Source organism: Sturnira hondurensis, unplaced genomic scaffold, assembly GCF_014824575.4.
Source record: "Sturnira hondurensis isolate 20B ecotype Veracruz unplaced genomic scaffold, ASM1482457v3 Scaffold0004136, whole genome shotgun sequence".
NCBI classification, from domain to species: Eukaryota; Metazoa; Chordata; class Mammalia; order Chiroptera; family Phyllostomidae; genus Sturnira; species Sturnira hondurensis.
Window position 1 is genome coordinate 32,371,882 of NW_028076767.1, and position 24,615 is coordinate 32,396,496.

Sequence of the window (24,615 nt, forward strand, 5' to 3'; positions counted from 1 at the left end):
GAACGAGCCCTGGCTGGTGTAGCTCAGTGGATTGAGTGTGGGCCTGCGAACCAGACGATAGCGGTTTGATTTCCACTCAGGGCACATGCCTGGGTTGCAGGCCAGTTCCCAGCAGGGGATGCACGAAAACCAACCATACATTGATGTTTCTCTTCCTCTCTCCTTCCCTTCCCCTCTATAAATAAATAAAATATTAAAAAAACAAGTTTGTTTTTTAAAAAACATATTTAGAATGAAAGTAGATCTTACTGCTTGTGTGTCTCACTAGCACCTCACCACTGAAGCTGTCACACGCATAGAGAACGTGCATGAGTGCAACAGTGGTACAGCCGTTGCTGACTACAGCGTCTGTCTCTGTTGCACTCACAGTAGCATCTGCACAATTGCTACCTCACCTAGTCCTCAATTAGCGGAACCCCGAAGGTGTGCAATTCCCAATGCACAAAGCACTGAGAGGTTTAACTTTTACTTGTCTTTTCTTTGCCTAAAATTAATAGTGTTCTCTTCACAAATTCAAAAGATTTGCATAAATTTCCATAGCATACCACTCTGTAGTTGCTTTTCTGTCATCTTCCCTAAGGGTGTGAATATAAATGCTTTCTTCTTATTAAAATTAACCATAAGTGTTTGTTTTAAAATATTTTTATCCTAGAATAAATTAAATTCGGCATCTAGCATCATCCTTTGCATTATATGCACTTAATAAAAATTTCAATAATTAGTAGCATATAACAAAGCAGTAAGTGATGGTATGAGGATGTAAACAGTAACCTTTATTATTTAGTCACTGAGGTTTATTTTTTCTATTCAGCTTCCTCTTCACATTGCACTTGATCTTAAAACATAAAGAGTGAGTGCATTTTATATATTCTGAAAGACCTGGTAATTATTCTAACATTCCTCCAATTCATCTTACTATTAGTATTAGCTTAATGTATAAATAAACTATAGCACATTCATGAAATGTAATATTATCCAATGTTAAATGAAATGAACTAAGAAATCATGAAATGCTAGGGAGGAGCCTTAAATGCATATGACTAAGTGAAAGAAGTCCATTTCAAAGGGTCACATCCTATAACATTCTGGAAAAAGCAGATCTGTAGACACAGCATGAAGTTCAGTAGCTGAAAGAGATAAGGATTGAGAGCGGGATTATAGACATAGCACAGATAATTTTTAGGGCACTGGAAATACTCTGCATGATACGATAGGCGCATCCATGTTATTACACACTTGTCCAACTCTGCAGAACGTACAACACCAGGAATGAACAACACCAAGAATGAACACTGATGTAAACTGTGGCCTTGGAGATATAATATGCCAGTGTAGGTTCATCAGCTGTGATGAATGCACCAGTCTGATCTAGGATGGCGGTAGCAGTAGAGGTTGTGCATGTGTGGGCCGGGGGCTATGTGGAAACTCTCTGCACTTTATACCTAATTTTACTGTGAACCTAAAATTGTTCAAAAAATAAAATCTGTTTCGGATAAATAAGTCATCACCCAATTCAAGCTCACCTAGATTTTCTCCTTTGCCTGCTTTCTAGAAGTTTTATAGTTTTGTGTTTTACACTTAGGTATATGACCCCTATTGAGTTAATTTTGTGAAAGCTATAAAGTTTGTGTCTACATTCTTTTTTTCATTTTTCATGTAGCTCTCCAGGGTTCCTATTACCATTTGTTGAAAAGATTTTTTTTTTCCTCCATCAAAATGCCTTTGCTTCTTTGTCAAAGTCAGTTGACTACAATGTATGGGTCTATTTGTGGGACTCTCTTCTGTTACAGTGATGTGTTTGTTCTTTAGTCAATACCACACTGCCTTGGTTAATGAAGCTTTACAGCAAGTCTTGATGCTGGGTAATGTCAGTCCTATGACTTTGTTCTTTTTCAATTTTATTTTGACTATTCTTACTCTTTTGTCCTTCCAGATTATCTTCAAAATCAGTTATTCGATATGTCGTAAGGTAACTTACTGGTTATTTGAATGGGATTGCATTTAGTCTAAACAATAAGTTGGAAAGAGCTAACATCTTAGCCATATTGTCTCCATATTCCATAGATATGGAATATCTTTTCATTTATTTAGATCTACTTTGACTTATTTTATCAGAGATTTCTAGTATTTCTCATACAGTTTCAGTATATGTTTTTGTTAATGTATATGCTATTAATTCAAAATTTTTTTATTTTTTGCTATTATGAATGAAAGAAATTAACTTTTGTATTTTAACCTTGCATTCTGCAATCTTGCTAAGCTTGCTGATAAGTCCCAGGAATTTTTGTGGTTGAGTTTTGCAGTTTTCAAGATATGTAATTAAGCCATCTGCAAAAAAAAGTAGGCAGTTTTTAAAGTTTCTTCCTTCTCAATCAGTATTTTTTACTTACTTCTATTTTTCTTTTTCATTAGCTAGGCTTCCAAGAGAGTGTTCAATAGGATCTCTGGAGGGGACATCCTTGCTTTGTTCCCATGCATAGGGGGAAAGCTTTAAGCTTCTCTCCATTTAGTATGGTGTTAGCTATAGGTTGTTCATAGCTGTTCTTTATGAACTTATGGAGGTTGCCTTCTCCAACTTGATAAGTTTCTTTCTTAAATTATGAATGGGTATGGCATTTTGTGAAGTACTTTCTTTGTATCTATTGTTATGATCATATGACTTTGCTCCTTTACCTATTCAATCTAGTGGTTTATATTTGATTTTTGAATAGTTACCCAGCCTTGCATAGCTGGAATAAATCTCACTTGCACATTTACACATTGTTGGATTATATTTGCTAATATTTTTAAAGATTGTTGTACTTATGTTCATGAGAGACATTTGTCTATACTTTTCCTTTTTTTGTAATACATTTACTTGTTTTGGTATTAGGCACCACAGAATGAATTAAGTAGCATGTCCTCTGCTTCTATTTTACGGAAGAGATTGTAGAGACTTAGTTCATTTCTTCCTTAGATGGTGGGTACAATTAATCAGTGAATCCATTTGGGCCTGGTGCTTTATGTTTTGGAAAATTGTTAATTATTTATTTAACTTTAAAAATATATAATAGTTTTATTCAGATTATTTATTTTGTCCTGTGTGAATTTTGGTAGATTATATCTACCAAGGAATTAGTCTATTTCTAAATTACCAATATAGTGAGCACAGTTTTTCTTTTCCTTTATTGTCTTTTTAATGTCCTAGGAATCAGTAGTGATGACCCCTCTTTCATTTCTGATATTAGTAATTTGTGTCTTTTCTCTTTTTCTTTGTTAGCCTATCTAGAGTACAGCAATTTTGCTAATCTTAACACAGAACTATTTTTGGTTTTGATGATTTTTCTCTATGGTTTTCACATTTGCTATTTCCTTGATTTCTGCTTTAATCTTTATAATTTATTTTCTTCTACTTTAGATTTACTTTTCTCTTTTATTCTAGTTGACTAAACTGGAAACTAGATTTTGTTATTTTATATATATATATATATATATATATATATATATATATATAAGATTTTATTTATTTATCTTTAGAGGGGAAGGGAAGGAGAGAAGGAGAGAAATATCAATGTATGGTTGCCTCTTGTGGTTCCCCTGCTGGGAACTGGCCTACAACCCAGGCATGTGCCCTGACTGGGAATTGAACCACAATCATGTGGTTTGCAGGCCCGTGTTCAATTCACTGAGCTACACCAGCCAGGGCAAGTTATTATATATATGTATTTTTAATAAATGCAATTAGTAGCAAGAATGTTTCTCCATGTACTATTTAAACTACATTTTACAAATTTTTATAAGTTGTATTTTTATTTTTGTTTCTTTGAAATAATTATTATTTGTCATGAGGCTTCTTATTTCACTCAGGTTTTATTTAGAAATGTGTTGTTCAAGCTCCAAGTGTTTTGTGATTTTCCAGCTATCTCCTTGTTTGGGGAAGCTAATGGCAATTTGGAGAACTGTGTGAGTTCCCAAGGTGCCTACTTTGAAGGGGACTGAGGTGTCATTGTCCTGTGTACAGTGTTTCTTGTATCTTGTATTTTCTTCAATAAACCTCTCTATTTATCACAGTACATGGGTGAAAATCTTCTGGACAAACCTTGTATATTAAGCAAGAAAAGAATAAACACTACTGTGTTTTAAATTAAAATATTACTTGGATGGTAATTCATTTAGAGCTTATTTCTATTGAGGTGTATTACACAGAAATAAGAAATTTTTCAGAAGAGTACTGGGCCTCTCCAAGGGCTAAACAGTAAGTCATCCTACAACAAGAGTTAATCCATTTGGCTAAATTGAATACTCATTAAAGACAGTATTATGTTAATATTATAATCCTCACAGAGCAATCCTATTATTTTCTAAAAATATTCCAAACATGTTGGTCAATACCTTAATGAATCATTCTGAAGATCTTTAACTATTTAGGCTTTTAAGACTTTGATATATAATCATTTCTAGAAATAGTATGTATCTTGGGTATTCCTTACTAAAGTTTTATTGTAAATAAAGCATGAATTTCATTAGATTTAATTTATGAATGAAAATAAGAGCATACTACATACTCTTGTTATGCCAAAACCAGGCCTGAAATGGATTTTTAAAAATCTTCATAGGTAAGAACCCACATATTTCTAATTTCAAGCTCAATTACTCAATTCTTAAAAAAAAAGAAAGCAGTAGCTTATAAAACAAGTTTTTAGTAGTAAAAAACGAATGAGCAAGAGGAAAAGTACTTTGAAAGCTGGTAAATAATATTTGGACATGATATAAAATTCTATCATTCTTCATCAATACTATCAATACTCTACTTCAGACACAGGATAAGATATTTGAAAGTTATAAGTTTATTTTGTTTTAATGGAATGTTAGCTTAGTATATTAAAATAATATCTAACAATTTTAGGAGAAAGCAATACTCATCTATTATTATTTAAAACACAAATAATGCCAGTTTCTTAAAATACCCAGGATTTGAGAAATATGTTTCTTGACCTAAGGAGCAATGTTCAAAATATAATAGAGAAGAGTGAGTAATAGAAGTAGAATGGTAAAATTGGAAAACTTAGACTGATAGAAAGTTAAATATTAGAGCAAGTCAGATTACTTTTCCTGAAATCAAATGAGAACTCATGAGACTTACTAAGATAAAAATGTAAATATATTATTAAAAGCTCTAGAAATACAACCATTCATTGGGCAAATATAACTGATAATGAGTTCTATGCTGGGTTTGATTCTCTTACATGGTCATAGGAAAGAGAGTGTGATAGGCATGGTCGTGGTGACGGCCAGAGGAAAGTACGGAGCGGTGGAGATGGGTAAAGGGGGAGAAAAGGGGATATCTGTAATAGTGTAAATAAAAAAAAGAAAGAAAAGACCACCAGCTGTCAAATATGTGGGGAGTAATACAACAAAGAGTTTTAAAAATGGTATTAAATAACCACATTAGCAAAGAAATAAAAATGAGAATATGCATAAATCAAATGATTTTCTATAGATCACTTTTAATTTTGAACAATGATTTTGTTGGGTTTTTTAAGTAAGGTAAAAATTGTATAATTTTACTTGGAGTTTTTACTCATTAATGTTTTGCAAAATTGCAAATACACATGACTTTAAATGTGCCATTTAACTTTTTGAACTTGGAGTGACCTGCCTGTATCATGTTACTCTTTTCCTTTTGTTGACAGTATTAATGCATTTTTTTGTAATAGCTGTTAAGTATACATGATTTCACTATTTTTCAGTGTTTATATGAACCTTTGTCTTAATATATTCTAACAAAATCATTAGCATTAATAACATTGTTCTTTTTAGTATTAATAGCTTGAAATTTAGTTTTCTATTTCTTAAATTTTGCAAGATAATAAAATCAGTTATTTGTACAGTCAGTGTTTACTTCTTGCATATGTATTTGCCTTTTCTAGTGGTCTCTAAATTCTTTTTCAATTTTTATGTTTTTATTGAAGATTGTTTTAACTCAGCCTGAAAAATTTACTATAGGGTTTTCTTCAGTGCAAGACTGCTTGGTGACAAATCCTTTATATTTTCATTGACTGTATATTTATTTTCTTTTAGAGTTTGACAGATTATTTTCAGTGTATAAATTCTAGATTGAAAATTGTTTTCGTTTGTCTATTCATTTCTTTAATCATGTTAAACTTTTCCATTTGTTGACTTCTCTTTCATCATCTGTTTTGAAAAGATTTTTACAATTTCAAGGTGGACAAAAGACTTAAATACAAGGCATGACAGCATAAAGTCCTAGAGGAGGTCATAGGTAGGAAAATCTCAGATATTCCACAGAGCAATATTTTCATTGATATGTTCTCTAGAGCAAGGGATAAAAAGGAAAGAATAAACAAATGGGACCTCATCAAAATAAAAAATTTCTGCATGGCTAAAGAAAACAGTATTAAAATGAAAAGAGAACCAACCATATGGGAAATATTTATTTGCCAATGATACCTTGGACAAAGGTTTCATCTCCAAAATATATAAAGAACTCACATGACTGACTCCACTCCAGGAAGACAAATAGCCCAATTAAAAAATGGGCAAAGGATTTGAACAGACACTTCTCCAAGGCGGACATAGAGCAAATCCAGAGACATGGAAAGATGCTCACCGTCACTAACCATCAAGAAGAGGCAAATTAAAACCAAAATGAGATACCACTTTTTACCAGTGAGAATGGCCATGATGAACAAATCAACAAACAGCAAGTGTTGGGAGAGGTTGTGGAGAAAAGGGAACCCTAGTGCATTGTTGGTGGGATTGCAGACTGGTTTAGCCACTGTGGAAAGTAGTATAGAATTTCCTCAGAAAACTAAAAATGGAATTGTCTTTTGACATAGCAATTCTATTGCTGGGATTATATTTTAAGAATCCTGAAACACCAATCCAAAAGTACTTATACACCTCAGTGTTCATAGCAGCACAATTTACAACAGCCAAATGCTGGAAGCAACCTAAGTGCCCATCAGTAGATGAGTGGATCAAAAACTGTGGTACATTTACGCGATAGAATATTACACAGAAAGAAAGAAGATCCTACCCTTTGCAACAGCATGGATGAATCTGAAGAATATTATGCTAAGTGAAATAAGCCAGGCAGTAAAAGACCAATACTATATGATCTCACCTATAGGTGGAACCTAACCAACAAAACAAGTAAGCAAAATATAGCCAGAGACATTGAAATTAAGAACAAACTGACAGTAACCAGAGGGGAGGTGGAAGATGAGAATGGAGAGAAAAGAAGGAAGGGTTTTTCAGGAAAAACTATAAAGGACACATGGGCAAAAACAAGGAGGGTGGGATCATATCATGGGTAGGAGGTGAGAATGGCTGGGGTGGGGGGAGTGGTGAGGGGAATCAGACACAACTGTACTTGAAAAACAATAAAATAATAAATAAATAAATAAGAAAGCAAACCTTGTTGTTGTTTTTTTTTTTTTTTTGGTAGGATCAATCGTATCAGCCATGGCAAGTGCTTACCTAGTACCTGCTCTTTCAGTGTATACTGCTGGACCTGCTGTGAGTTTTCATTTAATAAACTTTCACTTGCTCATGAAAAGCTAAATGAATACATAAATGAATATCAACTCCTAGTTTTATATTTTCTAGTCTTTTAAAAAGAAATATGTCATGTTTTTTTACCCTGGGCACTCTTAACACTTTGCTTTTCTTTGGTTTTATTCGCATGAATTTTACTAACTGTGGAGTTCTTTGAATTTTTTATACTTGGTTTACTCAGCTTCCTGAAAGTGTGCATATATTTTTAAAATTATTTTTGTATTGATTTTTTCCTCTATACTGTATTATTTATTCCTCAGGAGAGGGCTTTGCTATGCTATGATAAGAGATTACAAGAAAATGGTGTGCTTTTAAGAACTAGGTGCCGACATTAATAAATGTAATATTAGTTTGGAAAATATTTTATAAGTGGTATTATGTTGGTCCTTTGTTATCATACAGATTAGATGCTTCAGGGGAAACCCAGATTATAGCAGTTTTAAGAGTAATTGCACAGTAGTAGGCTCTGAAGAGGAGAAAAGGGCAATAAGTGAATGGGAGGATGCATAGAACAAAATGTTTTGAAATATGAAATAACCACATTTCATAGCTAATATGAGGAAGGAGTGAAGTTATAAATAAGGAGGATAATTGATAATAATGTTTTCTGGGGAAAAAACAGAGGCTAAGAAAGAATGTACAATTAGAACTTCAGCATTTAGAATGCTATAGAATTGTGCTTCAACATGAGGAAAGAAAGAACAGTGTGTCTAATATATAAAATACATTTATAAATAAAACATGTGAATATGCATGTATGTGTTTGTGGATGGGTGCATATGTAATATTCTCCAGATTTGATGTTAGGAAGTCTTACTGGTAACATTGACATATCTTCTCTATGAAGTAAAAGACAAAGTCATTTGTTCAAAACCATTGAAATGTTGGGGCTTTGAGAAGTGTTCAGAGAGGCGACTATTTTTCAGTAATTGTATGAAAATTGTAAAATGCTTGAGTGGAACAAGAATAAAAGATTTCACGGCATCGTTTAGTCACCAGATGACATTTCTGAAAGTGGATTTCATTTAGTGTCACTACAGCCATCTGGGGACTTTACTCAAAATATTCAGCAGTTTTATTATGGGAAGAAAAAAGTGAATATTTATCTTTGTGAAGTGTCTGAGATTTGAGAATGGAAATCTTAAAATATGGGCATGAACAGGCTCTCAAGATGTGCAGAGTGGGGAGACAGTGGAGAGCTTGTGCGCAAGGAGAAGGTAACAGCTTTGCGGGGGAGCAGGAGAGTCAGAGTATATGGATTTGGGGGAGAAAAGAAAAGGAAAATGATGCGAACAATGAAGATAAAAAGTGCGGCCTCCGCCTCTCTCCAGCATGAGAGAGAAAAACTTGTTAAATATGTATTAAAGCAAATACATGGACATGGCACTGGGGCAAATTCAATCCAGTAAGAGGTATAACAGTAACAGGTCTATTAACATCCTTGAAAAAAATTAAAGAAATTTCTTATTAAATAAGGTTTTTACAACAGAATGCACTCTAGCTGGGAAAAAGGCATAGTTTAAAATTATGTGTAGGTCTTAGTAATAACAGCAACATACCATATTAAGAAATTTAATTTAGTTGAGTTTGTTTTTTAAAAGTACTGAGGGTTTTGCTTAGTGTTTTCTGTAAGATAGCTGTGTGAATGAGACAGAATTAACACTGAGATGTCCGTTGCTTCTGTTCAGTTGCTCCCACAACTCTAGTTCTTTTGTGCTCCGTTGTATAGTTGGTCTCAGAGAATCTTTAATGAACTTCGCTTACAACCTTGCTGCTTAATCTCATCATCCAGTCATGTTTTTGCCTGTGTCCGAATATTAGGAGGGATAGCGCTAGTTTCCATGGGTCTCCCCAGTCACGATGCTTCCCTGCCTAAGTGGGGTTCCCGATGATGGGGTGGTGAGAGCAGTCTGTCCCTGATGCAGTCAGTAAAATAATGCATTTTTGTAAAGAATTTAAAAAACAGTAAAATCCAAATAAAATTCATTTGTTGACAATTCTAATGTCAATGATAAAATATTCCTCCCTGAAAAATAAGTGGTGGCCTAAGTTCTAAGTAGTATCAACATTTACTAATTCTTAGTATTTTAGTTCTCACTTTGTATGTTTCTGATACACACAAATTTCACTCACCACATTTTAATAAAGGAGCGTGAGTATCCCAACAAGGCAGTTCAAATGTCAGTTACCACACTATTGAGTGGGAGTCATTGCACAAAGTATAAACCTCACTGGTAGATGTTGAGCCTGCAAATCATTATGGAAATAATGGATGAACTTAGTGATCAGTGACCATGAGTGACCATCAGTGACCATCTCTTTCAAAGTCTGCCAGTGCTGGGTCACTGTGCCTGTCATTCAGCTGATCACAGGCCTGCCGTCCTGCTGACTTCCCATCTCACAGTGAGAGGCCACGGGGCACCGACAAGATTGGATGGTAAAATGAAGTGGCTGGCCAACGAAGATGAAAGCGCAGCAAGAAATAGTAATTAATAATGCTGAAAGAAGTGAAATCTGCATTGAATTCAAATGTGCATGTTGATAAAATACCTGATCTTGAGAATGCTGATGTCACCAATCCAGACACCTGATAACCAGCCAGAAGACCGAAAACTGCTCACTTCATATCAGAAGTTATGTGACAAAAAGAAAGCAAGTATTTTTACTAAGAAATAACACATTTTAATTTTAATATTTCAAATTATAATTTAATAACAGTTTTATATTTTAACTTCCCTATACATTTATAATCAAAAATAAGAAAATTTCTATATTTTGGCAAAAAATAAAATAAAGTCATGAAACTATTTTAAATTTTTCCATTAATTATTTAAATCACTTTGGACTGTTTTTGCTTGCTGTGGTGTTTTTTATTTTTTTGTCTCAACCACCATACAAAGTGAGGACTGGTTTTACTATACACACAGCTATCAAATCAGCACAACAGGAGTGCTGATTCTGTAGTAAACTTTGTACATTACATGAAAGTCTCTTTGGAAAACTCCCAATTATACAATGAACATATATTAACTTGGCTACACATTTTTATTTAAACAGAAACTGTAAACATTTTAGAATAATTTATACAATATTTCGAGCTAAATTTGTTTTCCTAACCCCTGTGGCACTATTTTTCCCTGCAAATAAAAAGTACAGTTAGATTTGACAATAATAACACTCTGTTGCTTCACCTTTGTTCTTCTCTGTTATCACTTTTAGTTTCTATTTCTCTTAAAATTATTACAGTGTAGATATGAAGCTTTAGATTTTAATATTTTATTACTGGAACAGACGAGTATGCAGGTATACATTTTATATTTTTAAAATGCATTAATACATTTAATTATTTCTTCTTCATGTTTTTGCTTCTATATATAATACTCATTATTTTAATATATAATGTATCACCATTACGTCCAGTCTGGCTTTAACTTTACTTTGCTTCTGTGAAAAGCTTCAGATGATTTTTCTCACATCCATCCAGTCTATGCATCTGAGCATCCCTCTAGTTGACTTGCCTAATATCTGTTTCACTTTTATAAGACATTCCATTAAAAAAATAGTCTAATTCTTTGTACTGAATCTTTTTCACAGATTCTTTAATCTTCACACAAACTTCTAAAATATCCCATGTTAACAATTATATTTCCATATATTTGCATCTCTTAGATGACTAATTATCTATTTCTCCTTATGTACACCATCCATGTCTATAAACTTTCTATTGGTATTAAATTGTTATGCCATATACTATAGCATACTATAATGTATATTATATATACTATATACTATATATTATACTATACAGTACTATATTACATACTATAATATTTCCATGCTCTGCAGCACTGTTCCTTTTTGTGCTGGAGTATAATATTGTCTGGTAGCACATTCTGGGGACATACATCATCACTGCCAGATTGTGCTTTCTTCCAAGACTTTTGACTGTGTTGGACCCCATTTCCCCCTATGAGTGTCTCCCTCCAAGCCGAAGTATGCTCCATCTCTCTGTTCCTACTGAAGTGAAACAGGACACGCCTTGGTGGGTTCTGAGAAACAGCTATGCTTAATTTATTAAAAATGAACTCCTTTTTGAAATCTGTATAATAGATACATATAAAATTTCACATTGATTGTGATTGAGTCCTCACAAATTGCTAACAGTAAAAGTCTAAAGTCAAATATACATTATAATAGACTACCAGAAATATTTTAGTCAATTCGATTTAATTTTGTATTAGACTTTTACATTAATAAATAGTACTCATATTAGAAACTTAGGAAACAGAAAAATAATAAAAGAGATATGATTCCTTAAACCAATATCTCAGTAAATTTCTGTTCCAAAAATACACAAATGTGCACATTTACATTTTCTCCATAGTATGTTTACAGTTTTAATTTTAATAAAATTTAACTTCAAATGTGATATTCCTATTGCTAATTTCTGTATGAGTTTATGTTCTATGAATATAGAATACTTTATGTTAAAAATTTTCCATTATTAGACATTTAAATAGCACCCAATTAGAAAATCCTGGTCTTTGTGTTAAAAATTAATTTTAACTCTTTTTTAATAGCATAACTAACAGGTTTGAATTTTATTATCACTCCAATTTCTGTGTTTCATTAGTATTCCCTATAACATAAAGTAATAACTAATGGAAATTAATATGTAAAAATATAATGCAATTTATAAACTATTATAAACAAGCAAGTGAATAGTTAAGAAAATTGATAGTGACTGACATTATTCAAATAATTTTATTGTAAAGATACTGTGGATTTAATGCCATTTCCTGTATTTTGTAAGTGGATAAATTGACATAGTAGGAGAATCTCCAAAATTACCAAATAGTACATTAATTCTCACAGAAAATAACATGAAAAGTTTATTTCCACATGATCTCCATTTTCCATAGCAAAGATAAAATGAGTTTTTTAGAGAGTATATTAGTATAAGACTGGCAGTATATGAACATACGTGTGATGACTGTACAAAGGTGAGGCAGCAAAGATGAGGTTCAACTCTTTCTCTTGTGAGCTTGAGAGAGCGAGCATGTTTGTAATAGAGCAGACTTTCAATATTTGTATTGGTTGTTTGTGGTTTGGGAGTGTCATTTATTTTCAAATGTGACAGGTATGGGTTCATTTCAGATCAAATTATATAATGCAGCTTGGGAAACATGATTTTTCTACAGTACACCGGAGTAGTATAGAGAGGTTAATGAAGAATCAAAAATAAACTGCAACCAGAGGAGAGAACATTATTAGGGAATAAGTGAGATTAACTCTGCTGTAATATCCAGTTAGAACTGGATTGGATGGCTGTCAGTCCTTTCAATAACTTTGGTCCATGATTGATGCTTCTAAAAGTTTTATGTCAATATAAGATTCAGTTACCAGTCCCAGTGGTAATGAGACAGGCATTGAATGTATTGCATCCTATCCTTCAATTGGACTCTAGTTATAATGGGCATAGGAAAGCAAGATTTAGTGTCAGAACACATATGTCTAAGGTCCTTATACATGCATCTTTGCCTTTAATACCATAAGAATGATTAACATAACTTTGTAGTGGTACAGATGAAATGTGGAAATATTAGAGACTAACTACAAATAGTTATTGACAACATCAAAAAGAAAAGCCGAGAGGATGACTTCTGTAATGTCAGTAGGCCTCAGCTGCAACAAGATAAAAGCAGTTGGCAGGTATATGCAGTCATTTGTGTATAGGTGGAATTCTACACAACTTGATTAATATGGTAGGAAGCAGAGATTGCCTTCTTATTTTGTCTTGAAACTAAAACATTCATCTAGATCATAGGGTTGTTTGCCAGATTGCACATAAATTACTTTTAATATTCTAAATACATTTATACATTTACTGATTTTATTTTTTAACCATATATACACATTTAGCCTATGACATAACTAATAATTGTCTCAAAATGAAAGATCTGAAAATTAGATTATGATATTACCACTTTAGCGACTATATCATATTGAAAAAAGAAGAATTAATTAGCATTGTATTATTTAAATAATGTACCTTGTTTGTAAGAATTGCCTTTGTTTAATGGGAATTAGTAATGTTTAGTTTTCATAATTTTTATGACTCCATCATTTTACAAAAACAAATGACAAGTCAGTGTTAAAACAGAGAAGAAGCCACTCACCAATACTTGTATCATTATGTTTTTTCCATTTTTACTCTCAGATGAAGTCCCAGAACTTCACAGGGACTCCTATTTCAAGTCCCTGTTTCTTATTTTATTTTATACATCATTTTTTTCTAGCCTTGTCTTTGACAACACTGCCTATTGCTGTATGAGGATTCCATGTTAAGGTAACTAGAATTAAAAGACATAGCTGTCTACCAAATAACTTGTCACTAACTCAAAAGAAATGTCACTGAATATAAGTTTAGAGAAAATAGAGTGAACTGTCTTAGAAGTGATTTGCCTATCTCAGGAAAGTACACTTTTGGGGCTTTTTAAAATAATAACCTAACCTTCCATTTCCATGTGAACATTATTTTCTTAATGCAAATTGGAGCTATACATATTTAAATGTCTGAAAACTTCAGGGTGTAAAAATGTGTATTATCTACTTTTTAGGCTTTTTGTCATTAATGGGAATTGGGTCCTGAACTTCAAGGAACTGAAATACATGCAAGATATAGCAATGAAGGTAAAATTGAGAGTTAGAAATTGGTTTAAAAAAGGGTCATTTAAAAAATAATAACAGCATAAACCCACCATTTTAGTGTTCCTATGCAAACTCCAATGACCCAACACTTAGAAGAAAGAAGGGTCAGAGTAGGTGAATATTTGAAAAATTTATTTCCTTTATTCTCTGCATTTGTAAAATGAATTGTGTCCTTTCTTCAACTTCAAGCACTTTTAGCCCCGTCTGATAGTTTAAAACATTACCTGGGACTTTCTCCAAATACTTTCTTTAAATTCCTCTGGATCTCAAAATCATTTTTATAAAATATTCCTCAGTCTTAGTTTATTTTGAAATTTAAATGTACCAGATTAGGTAAATATCTAAATCAGGTAATATTTAAGACCTTGCTAAAGAACTGACTTCAGGTGGGCCTGCGAACCAGAGGATTGAGGTTCGATTCCCCGTCAGGGTACATGCTTGGGTTTCAGGCCGGTTTCCTGCAGGCCAACTCCCAGCAGGGGACGCACGAAAGGCAACCATACATTGATGTTTCTCTCCTTCCCCTCTAAAGATAAATAAATAAATAAAGTCTTAAAAAACATCTGACTTCAGGCTAGTGTTTAGAGATATAACACACAAATATATTTAATAAAATGTGTGGTTTGTTCTATACATCCCTCTACCAATGCACTCTTTTTACATCAACTCTCTCTTTCACTGACTTCTTTAAATTACACTTCAGTTCCCTGGATGCAACTCAGTGATGTCTCTTTTCTTACAGCAGTGATCCTCAGATGAATAATTGATTCATCTAATATTCTCATCCTTAACTCCTTCTTTGTTTACTGTAGCTTGCATTCTGATGTAGACTATTGAGCTCCTCCTGTTGAATAGTTCTACTGCATCTCTATTAGCTAAACTCAAAGAAATGTTGCTCAGACTCTCAAACATATATCACCAAGTCTTTCATAATAATCATGTTTGTACATGTGATAAATATTTGTCTTTTAAGTATAATAAAATATTGTCAATAACAGAGCTGGCAGGATACATAATATCGATTCTCCATCGAAAATGTTATATTGGGGCTTCTTTCCCCTTCTATAATGGTTAACCTTTTATGTAGAAAACATCTAATTTTGCATAAGTTAAGAGCTGGGATTGACTACACTAACACTTTAATTAAGATATCCTGTGTGTCAGTATATTTAAACTTCTGCACAATACAAAAACGTGACTAAATTAACTTAGGCTATTAAAAATTAGCCATTCAGTATAAAGGAAGAATATCGAAGACTTCAGCAGTTGACAATCTTGTTTCATCAACACAGATTTAAATAAAAAGTATACTAATTCCCATTAACCAATATGCCTAAAGTGAAAAGCCATGGAGACTCACTGAAACTAAAAAATGGTTCCTTGGCCAATAAAACTGACAAATATCTAAAAAGAACAGACTAAGATAAAAAGACAGATACAACTTATCAAAATGAGAAATGAAATAACCACTAAAAGATAAAAAATGCTATGAACAACTCTATTCACATAAATTTAACAACTTAGGTGAAGCAGACCAATTCTTAAGAAAAATACTACTGAGGACTTCTGGCCAAGATGGAGGCATAGGTGAAAACACTGTGCCCCCCCCACACAACTAAATTTAAAGACAGCGAAGGTTTAGAAACAAAAACACAGCCAAAACAGTGAAAATTGAAATGTACAGAAGTCCAACAACAACAAACCACTCAGCCAGACTGGGTGGAGAAGCGGGGTTGGGCTGGAAAGACCATTTGGTCTGACCAACCCAGGAGAGGAGGTGGAGGTGGTTGGTGGATCCCAGGCACGGGGTGGCGATGGGCAGACCCAGTGAGGGTGTAAGGTGGCTGGCTGACGGCGGTCACACATTTGCGGGCAGATAAACCAAGCAAAGGAGCGAACAGTGAGACAGACCACTCAGGCTAGGGCCCCAGCAACAGGAATTAGAGCCTGAAAACACCAACTGGAAAGACTTTCTTGGGGTCGAGGGGCTGGGAGAGGCTCCCAGGCTCACAGAGAGTTCGTTGGAGAGACCCACAGGGTCCTGGGGAGTACACGGGCCCACACACCTGGGAACCAGCACCAGAGGGGCCCAATTTGCTTGTGGGAAGCCACAGAGGGGACAGAAATCTGAGAGAGAGCGGAGCAGAGCAAAGTGCCATTTTTTCCCCTCTCTGACCCCACCCCCACATACAGCATCACAACCCAGCGACTGGGTAGCCTTGCCCTGGTGAACACCTAAGGCTCTGCCCCTCAAACATAACAGGTGTGAACAAACCAAACATTATGACTCAAGAGCAGCTCTAAGCCCCAGAGCCTATAATTCTAAGTGACCAAGTAATAGCCAGCCTTTCAGATGCACAGTTCGAAATACTGGTGATCAGGATGCTCACAGAATTGGTTGATTTTAGCCACAAATTAGAGGAACATATGAAGGCTAAACTGATTGAAATGAAGGAAAATGCACAGGAAACCAATAGTGATGGAAAGGAAACTGGGACTCAAATCAAGAATGTGGACCAGAAGGAAGAATGAAACAACCAAATAGAAAAGAAGGAAGAAACAAGAATTCAAAAAATGAGGAGAGGCTTAGGAACCTCCAGGACATCTTTAAACGTTCCAACATCCGAATTATAGGGGTACCAGAAGGGGGAAAGAAACAGCCATGAGTGGAAAACTTATTTGAACAAATAATAAAGGAGAACTTCCCCAGTCTGGCAAAGGAAATAGACTTCCAGGAAATCCAGGAAGCTCAGAGAGTCCCAAAGAAGTTGGACCCAAGAAGGAACACAGCAAGGCACATCATCATTACATTAGCCAAGATTAAAATGAAGGAGAGAATCCTAGAAGCAGCAAGAGATAAGGGGACAGTCACCTACAAAGGAGTGCCCATCAGACTGTCAGGGATTTCTCAAAAGAAACCTTACAGGCAAGAAGGGGCTGGAAAGAAGTATTCCAAGTCATGAAATCCAAAGACCTACAACCAAGATTGCTCTATCCACCAAAGCTTTCATTTAAAATGGAAGGGCAGATAAAGTGCTTCTCAGAGAAGGTCAAGTTCAAGGAGTTCATCATCACTAAGCCCTTATTATATGAAATGTTAAAGGGACTTATCTAAGAAAAAGAAGATGAAAAATATGAACAGTGAAAAAACAGCAAACTCACAGTTCTTAACAAGCACACCTAAAACAAAAGCAAACAGAGAGGACAGCTAGATTGGGAGCGTAAACATAGAAATGGAGATCACATGGAGGGTGAGCAACAGGGGAGTGGGAGGAGGAGAAGGGGGGAGAAGGTACAGAGAATAAGTAGCATAGATGGTAGGTAGAAAATAGACATGGGGGAGGGCAAGAATACTATGGGAAATACAGAATCTAAAGAAATTGTGACACATGGACATGAACAAAAGGGGGGGAATGGTGGGGAAGAGGTGTGCAGGGTGTAGGGGAGTGAAGGGGGAATGGGACAACTGTAATGGCATAATCAATAAAATATATTAAAAAAGAAAAATACTACCAACTAATTCAATATAAAATAGATATCTAACCCATAAAAAGTTTTTGAAAGGCACAGACATTTTTATTCGAAAAACAAACCCATATGATTTCATTGGAGAATTATGCAAAAACATTTAGAAGCAAAATTAGTACCAATTCTACATTATCTTTTTTAGAAAATAAAAGACAAGAAATAGCCCATTAGTCATTTTATGAAAACCATGATTACCCTGATAACAAACCCGATAAAGATATTTCAGAAAAAAAGAAAACTACATAACCAATATCTCTCATCAACTTACATGCAAAAACTCTTAGCAAAATATTGGGAAATCAAATTCAGCAATATCCAAATATAATTATACACCATGACTAAGTGCAGTTTAATGTAAGACTTCAAGGGTGCTTTGATAATAAAAGCTATTCAGTGTAACCCATTATATCAATAGAAGAAAAATTAAAAAAAAACAAGATCATATCAATTGATGTAGAAGCATTTGACAAAATCCAACAATATTAATAATAAAAGCTCCATTGAANACAAGAAATAGCCCATTAGTCATTTTATGAAAACCATGATTACCCTGATAACAAACCCGATAAAGATATTTCAGAAAAAAAGAAAACTACATAACCAATATCTCTCATCAACTTATATGCAAAAACTCTTAGCAAAATATTGGGAAATCAAATTCAGCAATATCCAAATATAATTACACACCATGACTAAGTGCAGTTTAATGTAAGACTTCAAGGGTGCTTTGATAATAAAAGCTATTCAGTGTAACCCATTATATCAATAGAAGAAAAATTTAAAAAAAACAAGATCATATCAATTGATGTAGAAGCATTTGACAAAATCCAACAATATTAATAATAAAAGCTCCATTGAATATAACAATTAACGTAGGTAATTTAAAATGAGAACAGGTACAATTTACTCTAGTCAAATAAGAAATGGCACCAAACAGTACTCCAACTTAACTTCTATCCCTGATATAGAAGATGCTTAATGTTGATTTTTTTCCCTTACGGTTGTTTTGATTGCATGAGTATTATACTAGGCCCTTATTTCCAGTTGCTGGGTTTATTTTCATTGGGGTATATTGACAGGGCAATATTCATGCTCAGAAAAATGGATGGAGAATATGTATATAACATTGTAAATCATCAAGTTTAGTATAAAAGTCAGTGATTTCTCATAAAATATAGAGAGCACATAAGCCCCGAGACACTGATAGAAATAAAAGAGAAATACAGAATATTTACATATTTGCGCACACCACTGTGAGAAGAGCACCACTTATAAAAAAGTGGAACTTCTTCCCAAGGAGGGAAATGGAGCTTTCCTATCATTCAACTGACATTATACTAAGAAACATACTGGCAAATGAATTAAATATATGGCTAGTTTGATCCTAGAAATAACCCTAGGAAGCAAACTATTAAGTGATTCCTTATAGTAGAATAAGATTTAGATTGCAAGGGAGAGCTTTTTTTTTTAAGATTTTATTTATTTATTTATCTTTAGAGGGGAAGGAGAGAAGGAGAGAAACATCAATGTATGGTTGCCTTTTGTGCGTCCCCTGCTGGGAGTTGGCCTGCAGGGAACTGGCCTGCAACCCAGGGCATGTGCCCTGACTGGGAATCGAATCATGATCCTCCGGTTCGCAGGCCCGCGCTCAATCCACTGAGCTACACCAGCCAGGGCAGCTTTTGATTTAGGTATAAAAATATTGCTCGATTGCTTCTCGACCTTTTGGCTAAGATCAAGTGTAGTATCTGTTCTTATCAGTTAAAAAATATTGCTTGAAGTCTGAAACCCCCACAGGACTTCTGAGTATGGATGAATTCTTCAGTCATAGACTATATTCATTTCAGTGTGAGCAATAAATGGTATAGTTGCATATTCATGTTGCTTACATGTTACACTGGCTGCTTTCTCTTGCTGAAAGAGAGAAGGTTCTCCCAAAAATTACAGTAGAGTTGATGTGGCTCAGTGGATTGAGTGTCAGCCTGTGAACCGAAGGGTTGCGGGTTCAATCCCCAGTCAGAGCACATGTCCCGGTTGCAGGCAGGTCCCAGAGACACAACCAGACGTTTTTGTTTTTCTCCCTCTCTTTTTCCCCCTCTTCCTCTCTCTCTAAAAAAATAAATAAATAAAATTATGAATAAATTAAAAAATAAAAATTGCAACAATTTCCCCTTATTTTCAGTTATATTTTCTGAAGGTGTTGTTACCTTCAGTCAATTGCAGTCCAAAAATATTAATTGGAAAATTTCAGATATTAACAGAGAGAGAGAAAGAGCACATTTACATAACTTCTATGGCCGCATATTGTTATACTCTATTTTATTATCAATCGTTAATTTTTTATTGTGCTAATTTACAAATTAAACTTTATTATAGGTATGTCAGTATAGGAAAGATCAGTATACTCAGCGTATAGCAAATGTAGGTCTACAGTTGTGAATATGCAAAACACAAACTTTATTTTTATATTATTGCTTATTGTCATATTATTGATATTTTTCATACAAACAACCGCAAACCTACTTTTGCCCCACTCTCTATGGGGTTCAGTACTTCCCACGGTGTCAGATCTCCACTGGGGGGTCTTGGAACATGCCTCCCAAGGGTAAGGAGGTCTCCATACAGCTCCTTTATGCTGGTACCTGTGTAACAGAGGCTCAGAGCTGAGCAATCCAACAGTCTGCTGCTTACAGGACTCTTCTTGGTTCTGTCTTCATCCAGGAGGTTTGTGCCTTTCCACATGGAAGAGATTGAGTAGGAATAGACAGAGGCGGTCAAGAGGGTCATCGTAAAGCACGAAATATCAACTGTGCACGTGGAAAAGGAAGATATCTCTTCTCTCCTCTTCACCATTAACTCTTACTTACTAGTACAACATGGCAAGAAATAGAGACATTACTTTTCTTTTAAGATGTCAAAAGAATATTTTTTTTAAATGCCATGAATCAAATAAAACCTTCTTTATTTTTTTAGTAAGAGGATACTAGAAATCAAGACATATTTTTCTGGCTCAACTGTTCTAATCAAAACTGAAATTTACCTGACTTCTTATATATTTTAAATTAAAATATACTTACTAGTTTAATTGTGAAATAAAGTATTAATTTTATTTAATTTCTCCTTTGTAGTGGGGTCCATAACAACATTAATTGTCTGACAGTCACAATACCTTTTATTACATAGTGAAGTTAAGTAAGTATGAGAATTACTTTAAGAAATTTCCCCTATTGGCATGTATTTCAAAGAGCTTATCTGAGCTAAGGTAGTTATTTCCCATTTTATACCACACTATCAACCTAGGAATTTATTTATGACAATATTAAAATTAAAAATAATTTGAATATACAAATACAGGAATCTATTTGATGAAAGCAATCAAGTGATTTGTGTATAGAACAATCTGTTGGTAGAATTTTCCACTTTCCATTTCAGTGGAGGCTTGAAAGAACTTTTTTGAATCTTCCAGTTTTTTTAGTACTCAGTAGCTCAAGTCAGTTGAGACCTATTGTGAATTGGTAGCTAAGCAACAGATTTAAAAGTCCAGAGGCTATACTCCCGTGTTTCCTCTGCCAATAACTTAGCATGAGATGGTGAGCAAACCATTTAACCTTCCAATTATACTATCCCTCATCTTTTCAACAGGGAGGTAATATAGCTTACTCTTCACAGCTTGGTGAAGTATGTCTTAAAGAAATAAAAAGATGCTCTATTATATTGTCAGAAAGGAAAAACAGATCCATTTCCTGCTTTCCCACACAACGTGCAAACCATTTGAGCCGGTATTTTTAATATAGAAATACTTCCTTACTATGCCTTGAGGTTTCCCAAATAACCCTTCATTATTTGCTGACATTTCATCAACTACCAAATCATGGAGGCAATAGCACATAAAAGTGGATTTTTAAAAATATTTTGGGGTATATATAGAATCTGTTTATCTGTCCTTAATATTTGAAGGTAATTTACTAGGAGTGAACACGAGGAAACAGCATATTGGAATTCTGTGGCATGTTGATACAGGCATAGAATGACTGTTTTTTGCCTCCTACTAAAATCTCAGATCTGCCTGTGATCCTAGTTTTTTACTGAAATGCTTGCTCAAAACAAAACAGTAAAAAATAAACATATGAGATGAAGTATTAGAAAAAAACACTACCGCAGAGCACTTTTCAGTAAAAGTAATCCTTGCTCCTTTGTCCGTAGAGCTGGTTCTAACCTATACATGAGCTACGCAGGAAAGGGGGTGCGTGAACAATACCGGTGGTAGAAGGCATGCTTCCAGGGTCAAATGACAAGTCCTTTAAGTGCAGAAGAGGATGATTTCATATAGTGGCTAATTCATTCTGTGATTCTGTCTTTTTCTCATCTTATTAGAAGAATGTACAAAGACAGTTGTTACTACACTTACTTATGGGAAGCCCCACTTTTCCTATTTGGATAAAATAAGAAAAGTTTGAAGACCATTAAAATAACCTTCACCTTTCACTAAGATGCACATATTCAGAAAGGTGTACATATGTGTTGTGGGCCAAAGAAAATCATCAGTGTATTGTATGCACTTCTATTACATGACAAATTGGAAGTTTGTGTTTTGTTTTTATTTCATTTGTTTTTATTTTGTTTTTAAAGAACCTGCCAAATAGGTGAAAATATTAAGGAATATAGATAGAATGAAATTTTACATTTAAAATTTAGCCTATGTGGAGAGCCTGAGAAAGTTGATGTCTATCCAATTGTTAAAGATTCTTTAAAATTATATTACTATTTGAGATATTCTAGAATTTGGACCCATTTTAATAATTGTTATTAGCAGTGTCAACAAAGAGAAGATATACACAGGTTGAGACGGTGGAGAAGAAATATCCTTGCATAAAGCAGGTCTTTAGAAGACTAATACCAAAGCAAAAACGTAAAGCTCCTCGGCATTCCAGATACATTTGTATTTCCCTGATTATTACATTGAAATTACCTTTAAAAAGTTGCCAATATTTCTTTTACAATTTATATCACTTACTTTCTTGTTCAAGATCTCTGCCCCTATAAAAATGCCATCTGACATTTTGAGGCCTATCATTCTTTTTAGAATGTAAATACACCTTCTGATTCAAGCTGTATTCCTGAAAGACAAATTGTGTAATAAGCTTATTGTTACACCCTGAGAGATAAAATATCTATTACCTACTTTTTATGTAATTGTCAATACAACAATTTTAAGATGTGTATTCAGATTTGCCTGTTATAGAAAAGTATATACCATTGTACTGTAACTTACAATGCTGAATCAATCTGTGAAAATAATCTCCTTAAAACCAGATAAAAAGTAAACAATGAATTTGGTGACTGAAAATCTCCACTTCTATTGCAGAAGTTCACGTATCTAAGATGTTCAAGGAGCTTAGATTTTGAAAAAGATGAACCGACTTAGGACTTAGGTATGACTGGGCACATCAGTAGGACTAGAAATTGCTTTTAACACTAGGGAGTTTTCTAGAAAAGGAAACAACCCGTAGAATAAAGAGAGTAGATTTAAATGAATTAGAGATAATTGACCAATCTCTGAGATGGGGAATAATTCTACAGAAAATACAATTTCTGTCACTCTGTACTCTGACTAGCTGTTTCAGATTCAGGGTTTTCAGATCTAGGGTAGAGCAGCTTCAGTAAGAGACCGAGAATAAGCAAACATGTGGCGTTTAACAGCGTTGATGTGAGCAGTGTCTAAAATGTGATAGGGGCGGGGCTGCAATTGCTCTAACAGTGGTAGACAATGCCCTAGGAGCAAATGCCAGACCTTTTGACTCTCAACATACGCAGCTTCACTATGGATACGGACAGGAGCCGGCCCATGTGGTACTAGGGACATGCACCAGGAGTAGCCATAACTTCCAGTGTCTCTGGGCCACACCAGAAGAAGAAGAGTTGTTTTAGGCCACACATTAAATGCACAAACACTAGTGAAAACTGGTGAGCAAAAAAAAGAGTTTTTAAATACATTTACAATTCTGTGTTGGGTAGCATTCATAGCCTTCCTGGACCACATGTGGCCTGTAGGCCGAAGGTTGGACACCATTGTGAATAGCATTATTGGCCTTAGATTAGTAATTGGCTAAATAAATTCCACTTTTTCCATCTAATTCAGTTATTTGCAAACTTTAAAATGCAAATGAATCATCCAAAAACGTTATTAAAATGGAAGATTCTGGCTCAGTAGGTCTAAGGTGGGGCTTGACATTCTGTGTTTGAAAGTTTCCACGTGATATCGATGCTGCCAGTCCATAGATCAAGCCTTGGATTGCAAGGCTCTAAAACCTCTAGAGCTGAAGTGAATGGGAACAGAAAAAACAGAAAAATGTGGTATGAGATGAGAATGCCCGATGAACAGCTAAATGATTTAAATGAAATTTAAAGTGGTCTCAAGTTTCAACAAGCAGGCGGAGGCAGCTTTTTCGATCATATTCTGAGTTCTGTTGGGCCAGTCAGATCAGAAACATCTGTTATATGTGATAAATATCCGATCTTAAAATATAGCACATCTTTTTCCCACTTGAGCTTGATATTTTAAAAAGCATACTTAAAATTGCAGATGAACATTATTGCTTTGCTGCCTCCTCTTTTGTATGATTTCTTTGGGCTGAAGGCACAGGAAGAACTCCAAAAATATTTACTGCAGTTATTCAAGAAAAAATTCTGATTGTGGGCTCTGGCCTTGTAGCTCAGCTGGTTAGAGTGTTGTCTCAATACTGCAAGGTTGCAAGTTCAATCCCTGGTCAGGGCACATGCAACAAACAATCAATGAATGCATACATAAATGGAACA

At 34.4% G+C, this 24,615-nt stretch overlaps 1 pseudogene; it reads left to right on the forward strand.

Moving 5' to 3' along the window:
- Window positions 1-19,508: 19,508 nt before the first annotated feature.
- Window positions 19,509-19,736, forward strand: LOC118986084 (uncharacterized; annotated as a pseudogene).
- The last annotated feature ends 4,879 nt before the right edge of the window (window positions 19,737-24,615 follow it).